Source organism: Cupressus sempervirens, chromosome 1 (assembly GCF_028749045.1).
Source record: "Cupressus sempervirens isolate cs-2001-9-10 chromosome 1, ASM2874904v1, whole genome shotgun sequence".
Classification (NCBI taxonomy): Eukaryota; Viridiplantae; Streptophyta; class Pinopsida; order Cupressales; family Cupressaceae; genus Cupressus; species Cupressus sempervirens.
The window spans coordinates 477,082,930-477,104,304 of NC_143118.1; the positions used below are offsets into that span (position 1 = coordinate 477,082,930).

Genomic DNA, 21,375 nt, shown 5'->3' on the forward strand with positions numbered 1-21,375 from the left:
AAAAATGGAATACATTGGATTAACAATACACTCTTAAAAAAAAATTATAGATGCCAAAAATAGCACGAACTAAAAAGCACAGTGGTCTGAATAAAGGCGTCTAGAAATATATCGTATTGCTTAGATGACAATTAACTAAGGTTCTAGAATAACAAGCTAAAATAGCAAGAACCTAGGATTAAAAAAAAAAAACTAGCTATAAAATAATTCTTAAATAATTAAACTAAAACACATACAACATAAATTTGAAAAAAATAAGTTAATTAAAAAAAATTAAAGAAATAAATTAACTATAAAATAATTCTTAGAAGAACAATTGTAGAGGGATAAAATAAACAAAAATATTTCAAAATACTATTGATAACTGATGATTGAACCCACACAGATGAATCAGATTTCTTTTTCTTCATCTAGATTGGTAATTGGTTTAGTAGTACAAGATGATGTAACACTATTGGCAATTTAGTGGTGTCCTTTTAAGGGTTTTTTGCTGCATGTTGATACCTTATCCTTGTTTCATTATGACACTCGATCAACATTGCTTTTCGAGTATTTTTTTATTATGACACTTGAGAACCAAAAACAATGGAAACAGAAATGGAGTTATCCAACAAGATCTGAACCAATTTTAGTACTTGGAGAATAGTTGTCCAAGGACTTCTAAGGAAGTGTCTAATAATATGTTGCAGATTATGTGCAACTAGAGAGGGTGCATAGGGTAATGAGTAGTTGACATGTGGGTAACTAGTGCGTGCGTAGGGTCGTCAATAATTGGCTTGTAGCTATGTCGAGTCGTAATTATGTTACATGACCATATTATATTCTTATTAAATATTTTGATTGTCCGAAGTGTAATATTTTAGTGTCTAAGTTGGCTAGTGCCATCTGTCTGCCTCCATGATCAATGCATTATTTTTCTCTCCTAGTTGGGTGGCAACCAAGGTATATATAGGAGCTAGAGGAAATTTTATTATCATTAGACTGTGAGTTATGTTCTCACTAGAGATATTTAGAGGTTTGCCTCCTTGAAGTACCTTGTTGTTCTCAACTATTGTCAAGTATTATCAACTTGTTTTGCAGGATTCCCACCAAGATATAAATGGTATCCCTGAAACCTACTTGATTTTATTGTAATCTAGGGTAATTTGAATACTGATAATTAAAAGACATTACAAGTGGTATCAGAGCATAATCTTGTCAGCCTACGGGACAAACCTACCTTAATTGCTATCTAATTAGGGCAAATAGGTCAAAAATTTAGTTAAGTAGGCCAGCATTGTGTTTCTACATGTATTTGCCTTGAACCACTTCATAAATATGCTCAATCTAACTGTACATATACCTTGTGATTGCTTTGAAATTGATGGATTTCAAGCATTTCTACTCCATGTCTAGCATATAGTTATTGCTCCATAATTTATTTGTTTGATGCATATTCATCACTTAATGTCTGACATGAGTACTTCATGCCTTACGTGCAAATTCATGACATCATGCCTAATGCGTGACTCACGTTTTACATGTATTCATATGTATTCATCTATGAATCATGCCTTAAGTGTATACTTGTTTCATGATTGAAGTGTATTCATGTGTACGACTGATGTGTATACCTAACACTTCACGCGTTACTTGTATTCATGTATGCTCCATGTATATGCTTTATGTGCTATGTATACTCACATGTATGCTTCATGACTTAAGTGAATTCATGCTTTATGTGCTACATGTATACTTCATTGTATTCATGTGTATCCTTTGCATGCTACATGTATACTTCATTGTATTCATATGTATCCTTCTTGTGGCACATGTATTCTTCATGATTTAGGTGAACCCATATGTATGCAGTATGCACCATTGTGTATTTGCATGTATACTTTGAGTTTGTGCGATATGATCTATGTGTAATCACATATATGCTTTTTTATATTAGTGTGTATGCTTTTTATAAATTTATGCTTTACATGCAACATGTATTTACATATGTATATATCATGTGTAGAATTCATATGTATTCAGATGTGTGATTTATGATCCCTGCCTTATGTCTATTCATGTGCGATTCATGCCTTACATGTATTTCAGAATTCCATCTATGATTTGTGTATTTGTGAGTATGCATGGCATGTGCATACTTTATGCCTCTGTGTACTAATGTGTATGCTTCATGCCTAATGTGCATTCTTGTTTATAATTCATGCCCTACATGTATTCATGTGTATACTTCATGCTATACACCCTATGTGTCTTAAATCGATGCTTCATGCCTTAGTATATATTCCATGCCTTACACAGATGTTTCATCTATATTCATGTATATGATTTGCATCTTAGGTGAATTTGTATGTTTGAGGTGTTTTCAGCATTTTACTTCATGGGCGTACGTTCTTTTTGAATATATGTCTTATAATTGAAGTATTTTCAGAAAATTATTCCATGCACGAGTACTTATGACTATTTCTAGGTCCATATTCTTGCTTTACAAATAAAAATGAAGTGAATATGCTCCATTCTTAAAACATAAAACATTCTAGATGTATATTATACTTCTCATTCCTATCTTAATGCAAGGAAAACACACCATTGCTACAATGCAAGGAGTTATCCAAGCCATTATGCAGGTAAGGACTTGTCTTCATATTACAAACCTTCCAAATTTCTAAACATCAGTTGAAATAGCTCAAACTAAAGACATAAATCTAAATTACCTGATATTATTAGAATAATTCAGTAGAAACTAAATATATCACAAAGAGATATAAAGATTTGTTAAAAGACTTGATATAATTGACATTACTTGAGGACAAGCAAAGGGGAGGACTATAGTGACTTCGACAAAGTTCAATATTGATAATTGCTGCTTCCGTCTGTGTTTGAAGTTTAATCTCTGCTCCTTAATAGTTACAACATACATTATCATACTCAGCGATCGCAGCCTAGCTTGTTCTCAGTGCCAATAGAGTATTAAAATTATATCCAATCAATATCTGAAAACTAATCACACGTTGCAAATTTTGTTTGATGGATATTTCTTATCATTCATTAGCAGTTTCTTTATATGTGCAGAGAATTTAAAGAGGTGTGAATAATACTAGGGACACTAGTCAGATGATTTGAAATATCTGCTTAAGGAAAACATACTGAAAGATTAATGTATATCGCTTATATCTGTTGGAGATACGATATATATCTTCGTTGTGACCGGTTCAATAAATATTAAATTGTATGAAGTGCTTTCATCTGGCTCATAATATATATTATTCAAAGACTAGTATTTTGGACAAACTCACCTTGCCACAATATCCCTCAAATATTCAGCGTCTTGATCTCAGGAAGGAATGATATCACTCAGGGATCGTGCATTGTGACTTGAGAAGAAGTCACTGCAGATTTCTCAAAGTAATGATATAGCAAATATATATTGTTAAATTACCATTGTTTAGAATAGAAAATTCATTAGTTGATAATTATGAAAGGATAATGCTGTGACCTTTCTACAACATCACCCCATTGCAAATGAATACCCCTTCTTTTCATGCATAGAATCAGGGCTTTGGCAGAAGAAATGTAATCTCAGAGCTCAAAGAGTCAGGACTGGTTAAGTTATCAAGTCATTAAGGTAGCAAGTGTAGACAAGGTGTCAAAGATTAAGGTTCACTGTGGTCAAGTTACAAGGATTTGAGATAGAACTTTTAAGTCTTGGATAGCCGAGCTATTCAAATAGTTTGAAAGATGAATATTGACATATTTCATTTCCTAATTCAGGCTAAAAATGGCAAAAGCATACATAAGGACTTCAAAATCCCTAAGGAAATTGGTTTTCCACTCTTTAGAATGTAAAACATCCTTATGAAAAACAATTTTCCCTTTAAAATATGCAATTTGTCCCTATGGAAATAGAATTTCCATGCCAAAAATAACCTAAATCCCTATGAAGGATGGTTTTCCACTTCAAAAATGACCAAAGTCTCTATGAAAAAAGAATCTCCACTTAAGAAATTATAAAAGTTCCTAAATAGGACATTTGTCCACTCACGGGGGATATTTACAACTGAAAGAACTAAGTGTCAAGCCTACTAGTCTTTGAGGGATTCAAATTTCCCCTCCAGGACATAAGGAACCGGGATAAATTACAAGAGTCCCTATGCATATAAATTTTCCACTGGACTCTCCACTTAGCAAATTTTGGGAAGATTATGGACTGGAAATTCCTTGTGGAGAAGGAGTTTTCTCCTTGGCCTTGTAAAGGTGCTTTTCCACTAGTATAAAATTGAATATACTTTTGGGCTTGAAATGAGGAAAGTCCTTGAGAACAAAGAATCTCCACTTAGCCTTGTCCATGTTAAATTTCCACTCTGTCCTTATGCACCTATGTTTTCCACTTGGATAGTATGGATTCCAACTTGTCCTTATACCCATGAAATCTCTCTAGTCCTTGTGCAAGTTGATTTTCCCCTTGAGACATAACGTGAATTAGTGAAGTAAAGGGTGACAATTGAACTAATTCTTTAACCCATACTTCAAAATATTGTTATCAGCAACTTATTGCCGAGGGCAAAAAATAGATATCAGAAAATATTGGAGATAAGTTGGAAACTTCTCGGGAAAATATCGGGAACTTAAAATCTGTTTTTCCAGAAAAAAAAATATTTTTCCAATCCTGATGGAACCTTCTTCCTCCTCAAAATATTTTTGGGGCCATCCCTGCCAATAACAGGCCTGCGGGTGATAAGTTTGCTATTTATCGTGATAAAACAGAAGTATCACTGATATTTTACCAAATTCTCTGCATTATTTTGAAACTTCTCTGCAATGACTTATCTGAGATAAGTTGACGTTACTTCTCGGGAGCCAAAAAATATCGCAGTAAGTAGACTAATCACAGATATATCTGAGATATTTTGAACTATGCTTGAACCAATCAATTTTCTCTTGGATTTTGACCAAAGACAATCAACGACCAGTCCTTGTACTGATCGAATTTTTCTATTTGGGGATCATGGAAATCAATCAAAGGAAGTTGTGAGGTAGCAAATTGTCCCTGTATTAATCGAATTTCCCTTTGAGTGATGAATAAAGGGAATGAGAACAAATTTACAAGGGTCTGATTTATACTTGAAGTGATCAAATTTCCCTTGGCCAACTTCGAGAAGACTTTAATCAACCCAGTATACAAGATCGTATACTATAAAAATTTGTCCTTAGCAAATTTGGACTTCCACAGGTCGGAAGTAAAATAATTCAATTTCATCTTCATAACCTTTAAATTTCATGAGTTTGAGTGTGATTATCCCTTTGACAGATATTAAATTAAATTAAATAGAATTTTAAAGGGAATTAAAGAAAATTATCACTACACGGATTTCAAGTGAAAACTTTTTTTTATCCCACATTGGTTTTGTGGCTGTAATTCCAACCAAAAGTCTCTTTAAAAGAGTTTTCAGTGGCAATAAAAAAATACAAAGCAACGAGTGGATTTGCACCAAGAGTCAAAGGTGATCGAGGAAAGAAGCAAAGGAGAAACCGCCACAAAACAACCAAGAGGAAAAGATGAAGTTCGAACCAGTTAGGCGAAGGTATCAGTCTTGGTCAAGAAAAAATATCATAGTGCTGGAAGAGGAACTAGAATTTTCTTTGTTCCAATGCAAACATCCAAAGGGTAAGCCGATTGCAAAAGCATGAATTTTTAAGCTTAAGTATGAAAACTTTCCTTTAAAAATCAATTATCACAAAAAAAAAAAAATTAGCATTTTCTTCCAACCATCAAATCACATCAGCATTCACTGCAGGCTGTTTGAAGGGAAAAATCAGAGTTCAAATACCAAATTCAAGTAACCAAGAGGCTAGAAATGCATTAGTTTTCAGATCTAAGTCTGAAATTGCCCCAAAAGGGACAATTTTCTTCAAAAAATCAGAAAACATACTCAAGTTGTCCATTCAAATCAGAGATCATTGCTGAGTGTGTGGGGGTATTTTTACTGGGTCTTGAGGGTAAAATCATCAAGGTAGGACATGTTTCAGACCATGTACACAGAAAATCAGATTTGTGAGTTATGACAAAGGGTTTTGTTTTTCACATTTGAACCCTTGAATGCCTTCATACTCTTGTCAAGATGCATGGTTAATGATGGGATAGCATTGGGTTGATTTCAAGGGCTTTCTGGACATGTTGCAGATCTGTCCTCAGAAAAAAATCGAAGTTTGTGCATTAGAAAGGGGGTTTGATCTGTGCATTTGGGAGTTCAGATGAGTCAATTTAATCATAATTTTAATGTCCTAACAATCTGATTGTACCCTATTTGCACATCATGTCTTCAGATGTGTCCTTAGAAAATTTCTCAAATTTCATAGCTTCGAATTTCTGATATTTCGAAGTTTGTGCCAGCAGAGGGACTGTTTTGTGCTCTTAAATTGGTTTGTCTTTAGAAAAGTCTTAAGACTTAATTTTCCAGACTTGTCCTCAATTTTTAAATCTCTAATATTTGGTTCTAAGTTTCATTTGCAGCCTTCTAAGTGATTGTTTCAAGGTCATGGAATCCAAATTAAATGGTGAGATCAAAGTATTGAGGGTCTGAATTTAATTTCTCAACCAGATTTCCTTACAAGATGATTTTTCCCATCCTTCTTTTCTTTTGTAGGAGTGATTGCATGAGACATTGATAAGAAAGGAGGACAAGGATGGAACAATCAAGGGAATCTTGAGTAAATCAAAAAGTCCTTGTATGAGTTGATCTTCCACTCATAGACTAAGGTGTGCAAAAGGACAATCTTATAGGGAAATCAACCTATCCCTATTCACATAAATTTTCCATCAGGATCAAACAGAATTCAATTCAAGGACAAGTTGTGAGGGACTCTAATTTGTCCCTATGAGGAATTAAGGCTAAAGGATTCCGACCCAAAGAGGTAACAGATAAAGGCATCAAGGATGTCCTAAACAATGGGAGAGGAAGACTTCACCACACAAGGATGATCAAACTACGCAAGGAGGAAAGGTTTAGAAATGAGAAAGATGTCATCATCAAACATTTAAGAACATAAACATTTGCAAGTCTATGATCAACATGAAGTTAAGATGTTGAGCCAAGTTCAGGGATGGGATGAATCGAAAGGATCTCCATGAAGGGGGATTAGCTCAAAGAGATAAAGTTCAAAGGAGGTCTAACTACTCCAAGAAGACTGAGAAGAAGATTCACAAGAAGGGAAAATGAATGAATTCCATAAATCAACGGGATCAAGTCTGAAGATGTAGAAGACAAGGATTCCCAAACAAAGAAAGTCCATGTGCAAGAATTCAGCTACCACAAGTCTAGACATCTAGGAGAAAGAATTCTGAGAACAATGTGGAAATAAAATAAAGATTACAAGAGAAAGAGGCCTCCATATTCTTGAGGATGATTTGTTGGATGACTAAGCATCTTTGTATTGGTTCTCATACTTTTGAATTTTTTCATTGGCCCACAAGGTGGTGCCTCACTGTTATTGGCTACAAATTTAATGTTTGTAGCAACCCTAATAGTGTTTTCTATTGAGCTCATTTGGGCGGTTGGTTTCAATTTAGTCTTGGTTGTTCATTGTAATTGGGGCTCCTACATAAACCCACACTCCTCTCGTTTGTAAGAGAAAGACTTAGTTAAATTGTTGCCACAATGTTATCAAAGCAATTGCCAATTCATTATTGGTCTTGTTGTGAGGTTTTCACACTATTGCCCCATTGCAAATAGGGACCCTCTCTTTCACTTTCTTTTTGTTGTAGATGGTTTAGGTTTAGAGTAAGTTTGGCAGTCCCTTTTCCAATAGGAAGAGTTTGATGAAATTAGCCAGAGCTGGAGATTTAGAGTTTCATCTTGGAATACTAAGTATTCAATTCCATCTGTTGTAGTGGAACAAACTCACATGAACAGAAATTGGCACTAGGAGGACCGAACAAAGTTCATTCATAGAACTATCAACGAGAATGAGCTTTCGAAGTCGAGATACAAGATCTCTCTTAAAGTGAAACATCCAACAAAAAATGAAAAACCTGAAAGTTCCAAATTAAAAAATCAGAAAATCCAAAAAGAAAAGGTTTCTCAATGTAACCCCACTCCTCTCATTTCTTTTAAGGGTGGAGTTAGAATTGCAATGAAGAATTATTTTTTAAGATGTACATAATCCTATGATATTTGTGAGATTAGAATTAGAGTTTCGTGAATTTAAAGTGAAGATTCAGAGGAAACCAAGAAACAAGATGTGATGGAAATACTTGGCACCATTCTTGGTATAGTGTATACAACCTCTGATATTCGATGTCTTTTTGTCCATCATCCCAAGATTACATCAACCTAGTCAAGTTTCAAATGGGTTGGTATGATGAATTGTCAAAGAAAGATAACAAGGATTTCATTTAGCACCCAAGTTGAACATCAAATGAGGAGCATTTTATATCACCATACAAGAAGAACAAGTTACAAGGTATCGTGGTTGAGCTTAATAACCAAGGAAATCAAGAGTGAGATTCATGCATCACATCACAAGAGGAAGGTGTGGAAAAGACAATCAAGGAAGCAAATGGTTTCATCCAAGTAAGAAAAATGATAGCAAGCAAAGAGAAATATTTGGAAACACTTCAAGAATTACACCAAGATCATTACAAAGATGAAGAAGAGGAAATCTTTGGGGTACTTTCACGCATAATACAAAAGGAAGTTCTTCAAAGTGAATTATAAACAATTTCAAATTCGTTGGAGAGGGAGGGTCAAGTGGACAAGTTGAATGAGGGACTTCAAGACATCACAAACAAATCCAAATATGAAGAACAAATTGACAAAGTACTACAAGACATCATCATCATAGAGATTTTTGAGGGGGTGCTAAAATATTTCAAGTGGGAAATACAAATAGACTCATTGCCAACTGCATTTCAAGACAGATAAGTTCTTGCAAGTGGCATGATCTATCAACTTCGATCTCTAGAGGCATTTTCATTGGAGATGCTATTTGATAACCAATACATGAAAATGTTTGACGATCCTTGATGAAGGGTGTTCCCCTTAATACCACAAACATATAAAAGAAACAAAGAAATAACAAAAATTTGCGAGAACAAATTATGGGCTTCTTATTATCGTCGCAAATGCAGAATTACAAAATTTTGAAATACAATATGCAAACCCACATGGTTGCCTTCCTTACAATAATTTGCAACACAGAGTTGCGAACTATCACCCAGAGTTGTCCTAGACAATGTATGGGCATTTCTTCTATAGGCATTTTTACACCGCCCGGGAAGTTTCTAGACATCAAACCTAACCCTTGAGATTGAATAACACTAAAATTACATATAGAGTCGGCCCAATACACATTTGACACTTATTTTGGAAATTTTGGTCGGCCCAACTTTGTAAGGCCATAACTTTCGAACCGTTGCTCCACTTGGCTATTATAACCACTTTTCGGAATCCTTAGCTTCTAATCTACATGACCCAATTAGCGCAAGCTCCAGTCAATGTAATGACACCTTCTCCATGCTAGACCTATTGGCGCCTGGTTGGTCTATCTTTCCATCTAGATAGGCTAACGACATCTGTTTCAACAATGCTAGTTAGTCACAAGGATATACATGGTTTTAGTGGGGAAAATATTTAAGTGGGAACTCCTAATGTTAAGTCACTTTATTCTATTAAATGATTTATAAAGTACTTTATCTTTTCAAAGTCACTTCATGACAAAAATGACTTAAGTGACTAAAAGACAAAATAGGCTTTTTATCCCACATTGCTTAGTCCGCATCTTCCCTCACTTCGAGGTTATTAAGGCAAGCATCTGCTTTGGGATTACCACCACGAAATTATATTAACATATTGCTTCGATAGGCGGTTGCTTAAATGTGACTTATTGCTTTAAGGACGCAAACCCTTAATAACAAGTGGAAGAGCTGGACGTAGCCCTAGCTGGTTCTATGAGATCCATCTTGGGAAGAAATTGTTAAAATGTCTATCACTCATTTGGACAGTGACTGCAACAAGTACAGCCTAGTGAAGTTGATTTGCATTGTGAAAGTTCATTGTGAATTCAGTTTGGCAGTCGTAGCAAATTGGAAACATCCATGTGGGCACTTTTGATATACACCTCAGAGACATTTGTTGAAGGCAGGAGCAGTAGAAATTAGGGAGGTGTTGGGTTAGAGACCTTGTGACCGCAAGCAGTGCGTGCAGTGGCATTGGTAATGCAGAACTCCCACGTCATAACCGAATGTATAGGAGTGCAGGAAACCACTCGCATCAGACTTCTAGCAGTTGGGCCAAGCATATACTGCAGGCAGCATTTGGCATAATAAGAATGGTGACTGGACATGGACATGGAGCAAACACGACAGTATAATCAAACTTCCATTACGACATCCAACATTGTTGAAAACAGGTCTGTACTACCCTATCTAAACCACATATGAAGTTGTTTGTTTAAGTTAATCTTCACATGAATTGAGAGTCCAGTCAATGGTGTTTAAAACAACAGATGTTAGTTTGTTGTTACCGTTACAAATCGGTATTACAAATTGTTGTTATTATGCCATTATTAATGAACGATCTGGAAGTCACTATTTCATTTATAATACAACTACTCCACGACATTCATGTTGAAAATCTATAAAGTGATGTTATAAAATACTTTTCTTAAGACCCCTTGGTTGCACACCAACTATTTGACAAAACTCAGTTAGTCCAAGTTTCAAGTTCGCTAATCAAACCAAGCAGGGATCTTTACAGTGGTATAAGAGCCATAAGTCCTGCCAACTTGTGGGAAAAGTTAACACGTAACAAGTTGGGTTAAACAAGAAAAATGACAATTAGGCATGAGGGGGAAATCTTATAAATTTAGTCAGTTCCAACCTGAGCAGGCAGAATCTACAAATCAGATTGACATTGAGGATAGTTATTCGATTGATGAGGAGTTAACTTTTGGGACAGGTGAACAAGTTGAATAGATTGAGCAGATTGAGCAGATTGAACAAGGTGAATAGGTACAGGACACTCACATGGCTCGTAATGAGAATGAACAAGAATGGGAAGTGAGGGAGACCTTGAGGGCTATTAGAGATGGGCAAAACAACATAGTTACTACACTTCAACAACTTATAGGTGCGATGCAACAATTAGCTCCGCCTCACAGGGAAGCCCCGAGTCATCACAGCGAAGGTGGTAGTGTGGCAGGATCACCCCAAGCTGTTAGGGCCCCCACACAGAACATTGACAGGCCTCTGATGCCCATTTTTAATGCGAAAGAAGAGGTAGTATCACCCACAGCACCAACCTTATTATTGGATAATGTCATGGCAATGTACGATGAATGGGATTTATTCCCTGATCCGGTTAAGCAGAATTTGTCCTTTGTTCAATACTTAATCAAAAAGGGAGACAGAGACCTCAGCAGAATAGGAGACCTCGAGCACAGAACAGGGATTTGAAGCACACCATAAACAAAGTATCTTGCCATGAACAAACTATCTCTCCCTACTTCTGATGGCAGCAGTAAGACATCCACAAGAGCTTGGATTCACAAGCTAGACACTTACCTAACACTTAAGCCCATGTCAGAGACAAAAGCCATTAGATTCACTACAATGCATGATTGGTGACATCATTGATTGTTGGCAGGTACACAGGTGATCATGCAAAGATGCAACTAGAATTCTTACAAGATGGTCGACAGGTGATCCTCAAGGCTATGCCAAAGGGTGAACCCAAGTTGATTTCAGCCCACAAGATGGAGCCTATTACGAGGCATGATGACATGGAGTGGGCAACACACTATTTCATTTCCTCTAAGGCTACCTTAGAATCAGGATAGCAATTTCATATCGACATTCAACCAGTGCTTGATAAGCACAAGGGGGTTTTTGATGACATACCTCCAGGCATTCCCCCAGATAGAGGGTTTGAGCATATCAATGAGTTAGAGGAGGGCGCCAAACCTGTCATCACTACACCTTATTGTCATCCCAGGCAACATTAAAGGAAAGATAGAAAGGAAGACTAAGGAACTTCTAGACATGGGACACATCAGACCTAGCTCCAATCCCTTCACTTCTTTAGTCACATTGGTGAAGAAGGATGACACTCTTCGCATGTGTATTGATTACCATGCTCTCAACAAGAGGACTATCAAGAAAAGGTACCCTATCCCTCGCATTGATGAGTTACTGAATGAGCTACATGGGGCAGTTTACCTCTCGAAGATTGACCTCAAATCGGGATACCATCAGATACAAGTGCGCAAGGAGGATGTGCATAAGACAACCTTCCGATGTCACTATGGACACTACGAGTTCTTGGTTATACCAATTGGACTCACTAATGCACCGACTACATATCTATAATGCATGAACCATATTTTTAGAAAATTGCGAAAGAGCGTGTTAGTATTTTTTGATGACATCTTGGTTTTTTGTAGAACTTGGGAGGAGCACCTACAGTATTTAGATGAGGTACTTAGTATTACAGAAGAGCACTCATTGTTTGCAAAGGAGTCAAAATCTCAGTTCGCATTGACTATGATTCTTTACCTTGGTCACGTGATTGGTGTAGACGAGGTGAAGGTACACCAGGACAAGATTTAGGCAATCCTAGATTAGCCACCACCAAGGAACGTATTAGATTTGAGAGGCTTCCTGGGTCTTTGCTCTTATTACAGGAGGTTTGCTAGAGGTTTTTCATAGACAACAACTCCCCTCACCGATCTCACATAGAAAGGGGCATTCAAGTGAACAATTGATGCAGAGGTGACCTTTGATAAGTTGAAGCAGGTGATGAGCACATGCCCAGTCTTGGCACTGCCCAATTTCTCTCGACCGTTTGTAATAGAGTGTGATACTTTAGAGAGCGGGATTGGTGTAGTTCTAATGTAGGATAGGCATCCGATCACTTATGAGAGCAGGAAGCTCAAGGATGGTGAGAGACTGTACTCCACCTATGACAAAGAAATGTTGGCCGTTATGCAAGCTTTACCCAAGTTTAGACAATACTTGGTGGGTGGCAAATTCATAGTTAGGACGGATAACAACAGTTTGCGCTACTTCTTAGAACAGAAGGATGTAAGCAAAAGACAACAAAAGTGGGTTAGCAAGATTCAAGCCTATGATTTTGACATCAAGTATGTAAAGGGTAAGCAATGTGGTTGCCGATGCAATTTCCAAGAGACTTTCAGTAGTAGAATGTTGTGCTATTTCCGAGATATTGGCAGATTGGAAGTCGCAATTGCTGGTTGAGTATTCTAAAAATACTCAAGCATGTCAGATTATGGATGGACAGCTTCAGGACAACAGGTAGAAGGTAATCGATGATGAGATTTTTTATAAAGATAGGATCTACCTCGTACCAGGATCTAAACTCAAGGGTAAGATTTTGGAGACTCTCCATAATGCACCATTAGTGGGACATCCAAGTTTTTTCAAAACCTATAGACAGGTCAAGGAAAGGTTTTCATAAAAGGGCCTGAAGGACGATGTCCTCCAGCATATCAGAGGATGTTGTAGTTGTCAGCAGACCAAGTCAAAGCACGATTTTCCAACTGGATTATTACAGCCTCTTTCTATTCTAGCACAAAAATGGGAGAGTATCTCCATGGACTTTATTACAGGGTTGCCGAGGGTGCACGACACAGATTCCATTTTGTGGTGATGGATAGATTGGCGAAATTCGCTCACTTCTTTGCCATAGTAGTAGATTGGTCGGCCTATCAGGTAGCTAAGTTATTTTTTTGAGAGGTTTTTTTTGTCTACATGGTCTTCCTCGCACCATTGTGAACGACAAGGATAGCAAGTTCCTTAGCACCTTTTGGTAAGAACTATTCAGATTGACAGGTACGGAGTTGACACCCAACATGAGTTACCACCCCCAGACGGACAGGTAGACTGAGATAGTAAACAAATGGGTGGAAGGTTATCTCCGAAGCTAGTAGGGCAACAAAGAGCTTGGGTTAAGTGGTTATATCTAGGGGAGTATTGGTACAACTCCTACCACATGTCCATCCGGATGACTCCATTTCGAGCTCTCTACGGCAGCGAGCCTTTATCGTTCATAGATTTGGCTTTGCAGGACATCAGGGTACCACTAGCTGGGGATTGGATATAGGATCAATAGGACATTCTCGGATCTCTTTGATAGAATATTCTATAGGCTCAAAATCAGCAGAAGATGTACGTTATGTTGGTTCCCAAAACCGCAAATTGGAATCCTATGAGCCTTGCCTGCTCGATGCTAGGATATCCAATTGGTTAAGGCCAACTTGACGGGATCGATCAATGTGATCCAAATCCCCTGCGCTTCTGGCTCTGCAAAACCGAGGCGGCTGTACCTGATCCTGGACAACAGCTTTATATCCAAGATGCTTAAAGCAGATCGGTAGAACGCGAAGATAATAAAAGCTTTCAAAATGGCAAGAATTATTGAAAACTTCAAACTTGCGATTTATGAACTGAGAAGAAAAGTAAATGATTGAAGTAATGTTTAAATAAAGAATAAATATAGATTAATACAACATATGAATATATTAATTCCTTTAATGGAAAGAAATGAAACAATTGCCAGCATATGGATTATGAATCAGGAGTAAAAGACTAGTGCCTAATTAAACGGGTAATCAGAGTCAACATTATTAGTTGAAACGTACAACTTTATAAAGTCTAATATATTCAAACTATAAATAAATTTAATAATCAGACGCAACGGATCAATTATTTAAATGCAATTTTAAATTAGTTTAATATGCATTTTAATCCTATGGAGACAAATTAGACATAAATACAGAAACAATAAAACATTTCACAATATCTATGTTTATCAAATTTAAAATGCAATAATGATCCAATCCACTTATCCGAATATTAAAATATTTATAGAAAATAAATAAAAAACATTTACAAAAGACACAACTCAATAATAATTTAAAATTCCGAAATATAAAATAAGTAATAATGCCGAAAATAAAATCACAATAGAGACATTCCTTACAGAAGATCCATCTATTGCGAACATATCCGGATCGCACAAAATCCACTCACTAACTCAAATCCATGGGCTTAGTTCAAAAGTCCATTACTCCGCCAATTGGAAAAATATAATATATCATAAAGCATAGGCAAGGAAAAAAGTTCAAGTATGAATATGAATATTGTCTCCCCCCTTCTCCTCCATTTGTATTACATATTTATAATGAGTAAAAAGGTATGCAAGGAATGGACACACCCCTTCACGATACCTAATTACAACCACTTATAATAAAAATGTGGGTTCAATTGTTTTAATAAATCATAATGCTTGTATACTTTGAAATGACAAGTATGCTGCCTTTGACGTGACACTTGAAGATGAGGAATACTGTTTGGAAAATCCAACACAATATTTGACCTGTATTTTATCCAACCACATCCTTCATCGTGCAGATAAACAATCCCATGTCACAGAATAGACAGCAAAGCCTCGTGATATATTCTACATGCTCAAGACATTTGGTGTCCATTCTCGTATATTCTCAAACTGGGCACTTCATCCCGTGGTATAAGTAGTGTAGGGGGTAATATTACTTTCGAACTTCTTCATCTATTAAAAAGATGCATAGAATACTGAATCAATTATTCTGTCTTCAAAATGCGATCATCACATGCTAACAGTATTCATACTCCAAGTCTGAGTGGGGCTCTTCCATCCTGGCGTATTCCTATTTCAATACATTTCAAAATATTGTAAGTAAACATTATCAACAATAATCATATGGACAAGCTTACCTGAAAGACCTGCGAATGGCATTTATTGGGAAAGGCAACTACTATTCACGAATTGCTGGAATATGTTTCCGTCTCAGACAACATTCAAGCCCGACCTCCATGGACCAAGAACATCTGCAAATTACTTGTGGTACATAACCATACCTATTGCTGTGTACAGAATATTAAAAGCAATGACAATACACAATCTTATTATTCTGACACAACCGAATCACAAAATATTAATCCTTGAGACATGTACAGGCACATCATAATTTGTAGCCTATAATCCATTCTATAGGGACTCGTCCAATCCTGAAAACCTCTGTAGGTATGTTCGCTGTCCCAATGCACAATCTTCATATTATTGGCTGTCAATGATGGTACTTTTTCCATGCTATTCGTACTCCCCTTTGTGCAGATCATCAGGATGTACTGAATACATAGAATAATAAGGAACAGTATGAAAAACACGTTTTCTTTCTCAATTAGAACTGACAGAGGAATTATAACACCCTAGTATGCAGTTACAACATCTAGAAGTTCTCCCATCTGATTTTTTCACCATTTTGTTTGCTTGTTCCAGAAATTGCTGTATTAAATTAGGATTTCCTAGTTGTACACGTCCAGTTATAGAATTATGTGCCTGTGAATACTAATATTTGTGGGCAGCTGAAAGTCTCTCATGCTTTCCTACCTTACAAACAAAGTTCCTTGAAGAAGAGTGGGTCTTAAAAACTTCAGCTTAAATTTTTTGGTCCCTATCGCATTACTCGGAGGGTTGGGGAGGTAGCTTATGAGATGGACTTGCCAGATGACAGCAGAATTCATAAAGTTTTCCACATTTCTTGCCTCAAGAAAGCGATTGGTTAGCATGTAGTACCCTCCATTGGATTGCCTCCACTTGATGAGGAAGGGAAGCTACTATTATTTCCAGAGGAGGTGATAGAGGTCAAAGAAAGGAAGCTACGTTACAGGTCCATCAAGGAATATCTAATTTGCCGGAAGGATTTACCATATAAAGATGCCACTTGGGAAAGCGAGTCAATCCTGTAGCATCCGACACTGAGATTGCTTGAGGGCAAGCAATCCCGAGAAGCGAGAACTGTAATGTCCCCTTCTCCGCGCTAGACCGATTGGCACCTGGTTGGTCTATCTTTCCATCCAGCTAGGCTAACAACATTTGTTTCAAGGATGCCAATCAGTGACAAGGGTATACTTGGTTTTAGTGGGAAAAATATTTAAGTGGGAACTCCTAAGGTTAAGTCACTTTATTCTATTAAGTGATTTATAAAGTGTTTTATCTTTTAAAAGTCACTTCATGACAAAAATGACTTAAGTGACTAAAAGACAAAATAGGATTTTTATCCCACGTCGCTTAGTTATCCGCATCTTCCCTCACTTCGAGGTTATTAAGGCAAGCATTTGCTTTGGGATTACCACCATGAAATTATATTAACATATTGCTTCAAAAGGCGGTTGCTTAAATGTGACTGATTGCTTTAAGGACGCAAGCCCTTAATAGCAACTAGAAGAGCTGGATGTAGCCCCAGCTGGTTCTAGGAGATTCATCTTGGGAAGAAATTGTTAAAATGTCTCTCACTCATATTTGGATAGTGATTGCAACAGGTATGGCCTAGTGAAGTTGATTTGCATTGTTAAAGTTTATTGTGAATTCAGTCTGGCAGTTGTAGCAAATTGGAAACATCCATGCAGGCACTTCTAATATACACCCCAGAGACATTTGTTGAAGGTGGGAGCAATAGCAACTAGGGAGGTGTTAGGTTAGAGACCCCGTGACCCCAAGCAGTGTGGGCAGTGGCATTGGTAATGCAGAACTCCCACGTCGTAACTTTACGTATAAGAGTGCAGGCAACCACTCGCATTAGATTTATAGCAGTTGGGCCGATCATATGTTGTAGGCAACATTTGGCATAATAAGAACGGTTACTAGACGTGGATGTGGAGCAAGCACAACAATATAATTGAACCTCCATTATGACATTCACCATTGTTGAAAACGGGTTTGTACTACGCTATCTAAACTGCATATGAAGTTGTTGTTTGTTTAAGTTAATCTTCACATGAATTGAGAGTCCAGTTAATGGTGTTTTAAACAACAAATGTTAGTTTGTTGTTACTGTTATAAATTGGTATTACAAATTGTTGTTATTATAATGTACAATCTAGAAGCCACTATTTCATTTATAATACAATTACTCCACGACATTCATGTTGAAAATCAGTAAAGTGATGTTATAGAAGTACTTTGCTTAAGACCCCTTGGTTGTACACCAATTGTTTGACAAAATTCAGTTTGTCCAAGTTTCAAGTTCATTGATTCAAACCAAGTAGGGATCTTTACAGTTAACCCCATTTTGGAGCCCATCCGGGGCCTCTAAGGCCTTCAACGCTAAGCCTGAAGTTTTTATACCAAAATTGCACACCAAAAATCCACAATAACTTCACGAATACTCATGATATGTCACTGAGCCTCAATTGGTAGGCTGATATATCCAAGATGAACATCCACCTTTGAAATTAGGACATTATGAGCTCGTATGACTAACTTACTAAGTAGCAAGCTTCTAGAAACAACTCTGCACTAAGACAACTCTTATTCAAGAAAGAAAAAGGAAATATTTTTGAGTAATGCAAGATTGCTCTTACACCCAGGATGCTCCTACATCAGACACCCGAGGTAATTTCAAAAATGACCCCGTGACATCTTAGGTGTTCAAAGGAAAACCAAGACGGTCAACCTCCTCCCTTGCTAGCCATGATGAATCCTCTACTTGTCGCCCTTTCCATTTGACCAGATACTCTTCATATGTTCTATTCTTTGTGCTCTTTCCAACACGACTGTCCACTATCTCCTCAATCTCTTTTCTAGCTAAACTAGCTGTTGGAATACTCCACTGCGCTTTTGCAACTTCATCTCCATCACCTTCTTCATAATACTCTATCAAATCTGAAATGTTAAATACTGGTGAAATATTCAATTCAACATGTCTCTCCACTTCATAGGCATTTCCAAATCATGCCTTTTCACTATCTTGCACAGTCCAAACTTCTTCAATTTCAACTTATTATATGTACCCAATGGAAATCACTCCTTGCTCAAATGAACCATAACTTCATCTCCTATCTGAAATTCCTTATACCTCCTTTTCACATCTTCCTTAGCCTTGTACTGCATATTCATTTTGTAATGTGCTTCCTCACCTCCTCATGGATGTTCTTCAAATGTTTGGCAATATCTTTTGCTTCAGATTTCTCCTTTATCTAACTGCCGCAATTCAGAAGCATTTTTGGGATTGCTCCCATATACAATCTGAAATGGTGATTTACCAGTACTCCTATTGACAAAATTATGGTATACAAATTCTGCTTGTGGTAAAATCAAATCCCAACACTTTGGCTTATCTCTAACCAAGCATCTCAACAAATTCCCCAAACTCCAATTCACAACTTCGGTTTGTCCATCAGTCTGTGGATTATGTGATAAACTGAACTTCAAATCTATCTTCAATTTCTTTCACAATATACATTAGAAATACCCAACTAACTTGGTATCTCGATCATAAACTATACTCTTTGGCAGACCATGTAGTCTCACCACTTATCTGAAAAACAAATCCACCACATTATCAACATCACTAGTCTTGTTACAAGGAATGAATTGTGTCATTTTTGAAAATTTGTCAACCACCACAGATATGGAATCATGCCCTCATTATGCCCTTGGTAAACCAAGAACGAAATCCATGCTAACATCATCCCACGACTTCTTTGGAATAAATAATGGCTGATACAACCCAGTATTCTGCTTCACTCCTTTTTCCATCTGACATACTCTACAACTCTACACAAACTTCTTCACATCTTGTTGCAACTATGGCCAGTAGTAATTATCAGCAACCAAAGCAATGGTTTTATCTCTACCAAAGTGTCCAACCGACCCTCCATTATGCTTCTCCTTAATGAGATTCTCCCTCATAAAATTTATGGGAATGCACAATTGACTTCCTTTGTATAGCATACCATCTTGGATTATAAAATCCAACCACTTTGTCTTGTCAACTGTAACAGATTCTGTAAAAGCCTTCCAAGCTTCGCCAAAATCAGTATCCTTTAGGTACAAATTATTGAGTTCCTTGAACCCAACCACCTCAATTTGCATTTTTGTCAGCAAAATATGTCTTCTACTAAGAGCATTTGCAACTCTGTTAGATTTCTCAATCTTGTGTTTCAAAAAAAATGTATAAATTTGCAAAAATTCAACCCATTTCAATGTCTTTGGTTCAATTTGCCTTGACTATTCAAATATTGCAAAGCTTGATGATCAATATACAAAATAAACTCCTTAGTAAGAAGATAGTGTCTTCACTTCTTCAATGCTTGAACTATAGCATAGAATTCCTTATCATAAACATAATATTTTCTTTTGACATCATTCAATTTCTCACTAAAATAAACAACAGGTCTACCTTCTTGGCTCAAAATAGCTCCTATTGCAATACCAATACATCACAGTCTACTTGAAACACCTTATTAAAATCCGAATGCTAAAACAGGCTGCTCTATAACTTTTTGTTTCAACAAATTAAAACTCTTATCTGCTCCTATGGTCCACTTAAATTATTTCCTATCCCCTCTCATTGTTTTAGTCAAGTGTTCATAAATATTGCTAAAACCTTTGATAAACTTTCTATAAAAACTAGCTAGTCCATGAAAAGATCTTACCTTTGATGCATTTCTTGAAGTAGGCCATTCGAGGATAGCCTTCACTTTCTCAGGGTTCATTTTCAAACCTTTTGCTGAAACTACAAATCCCAGGTACACCAACTCCTTCACAAAACTACATTTCTTTAGATTTATCAGCAACTTCTCTTCCCTCAACTTATCAAACACCTTACAAATGTGCATAAAATGCTCCTCCAATGTCTTACTAAAGATCAATATATCATCTAGGTAAACAATGACAAACTTACCCAGAGACTCCTTCAGTACCTCATGAAAGTGCTCGGTGCATTGGTTAGTTCAAAAGGCATGACTAACCACTTGTACAATCCTTCCCTTGTCTTGAAGGAAGTCTTCACTCGTCTCCTTCTTTGATTCGAATTTGATGGTACTCACTCTTAAGATCTATCTATGTGAAATACACAGCTCCACTCAAACAGTCCATAATATCATCCATCCTTGGCAATGGAAATATGTACTTGATTGTGATCTTGTTCATAGCTCGCGAATTTGTACACATCCTCCATTCTCCATTCTTCTTTGGTGTTAATACTGCTGGTACAACACATGGACTTAGGCTCTCCCAAATCAATCCCTTCTGCAATAACTCATGCACTTGTCTATTCAACTCCTCACTTTCTGTTGGTCTCATTCTGTGCGCTGCCTTGTTTGGAAAACTGGCTCCTGTAATCAAGTCCATCTGGCAATTGATCTTTCGTACTGGGGGTAATCCATCAGGTACATTATCTGACATAATATTAGGAAACTCTCCCAACAAATTTGCAACTTCTATAGGTACCTCCTTGACTTCCTTTTTACCATCTTTTGGGATTACAACAAAACGCATATGCTTACGTCTCATACCCTTGAGAAACTCCTTTCCATCA

At 36.8% G+C, this 21,375-nt stretch overlaps 1 protein-coding gene across 6 annotated transcripts in view; it reads right to left on the minus strand.

The window, feature by feature from the left end:
- ELP6 (elongator protein 6) overlaps positions 1-21,375 on the minus strand; it is a 141,858-nt gene that overhangs the window by 17,504 nt on the left and 102,979 nt on the right. The gene's annotated exons all lie outside the window — the stretch shown is intronic.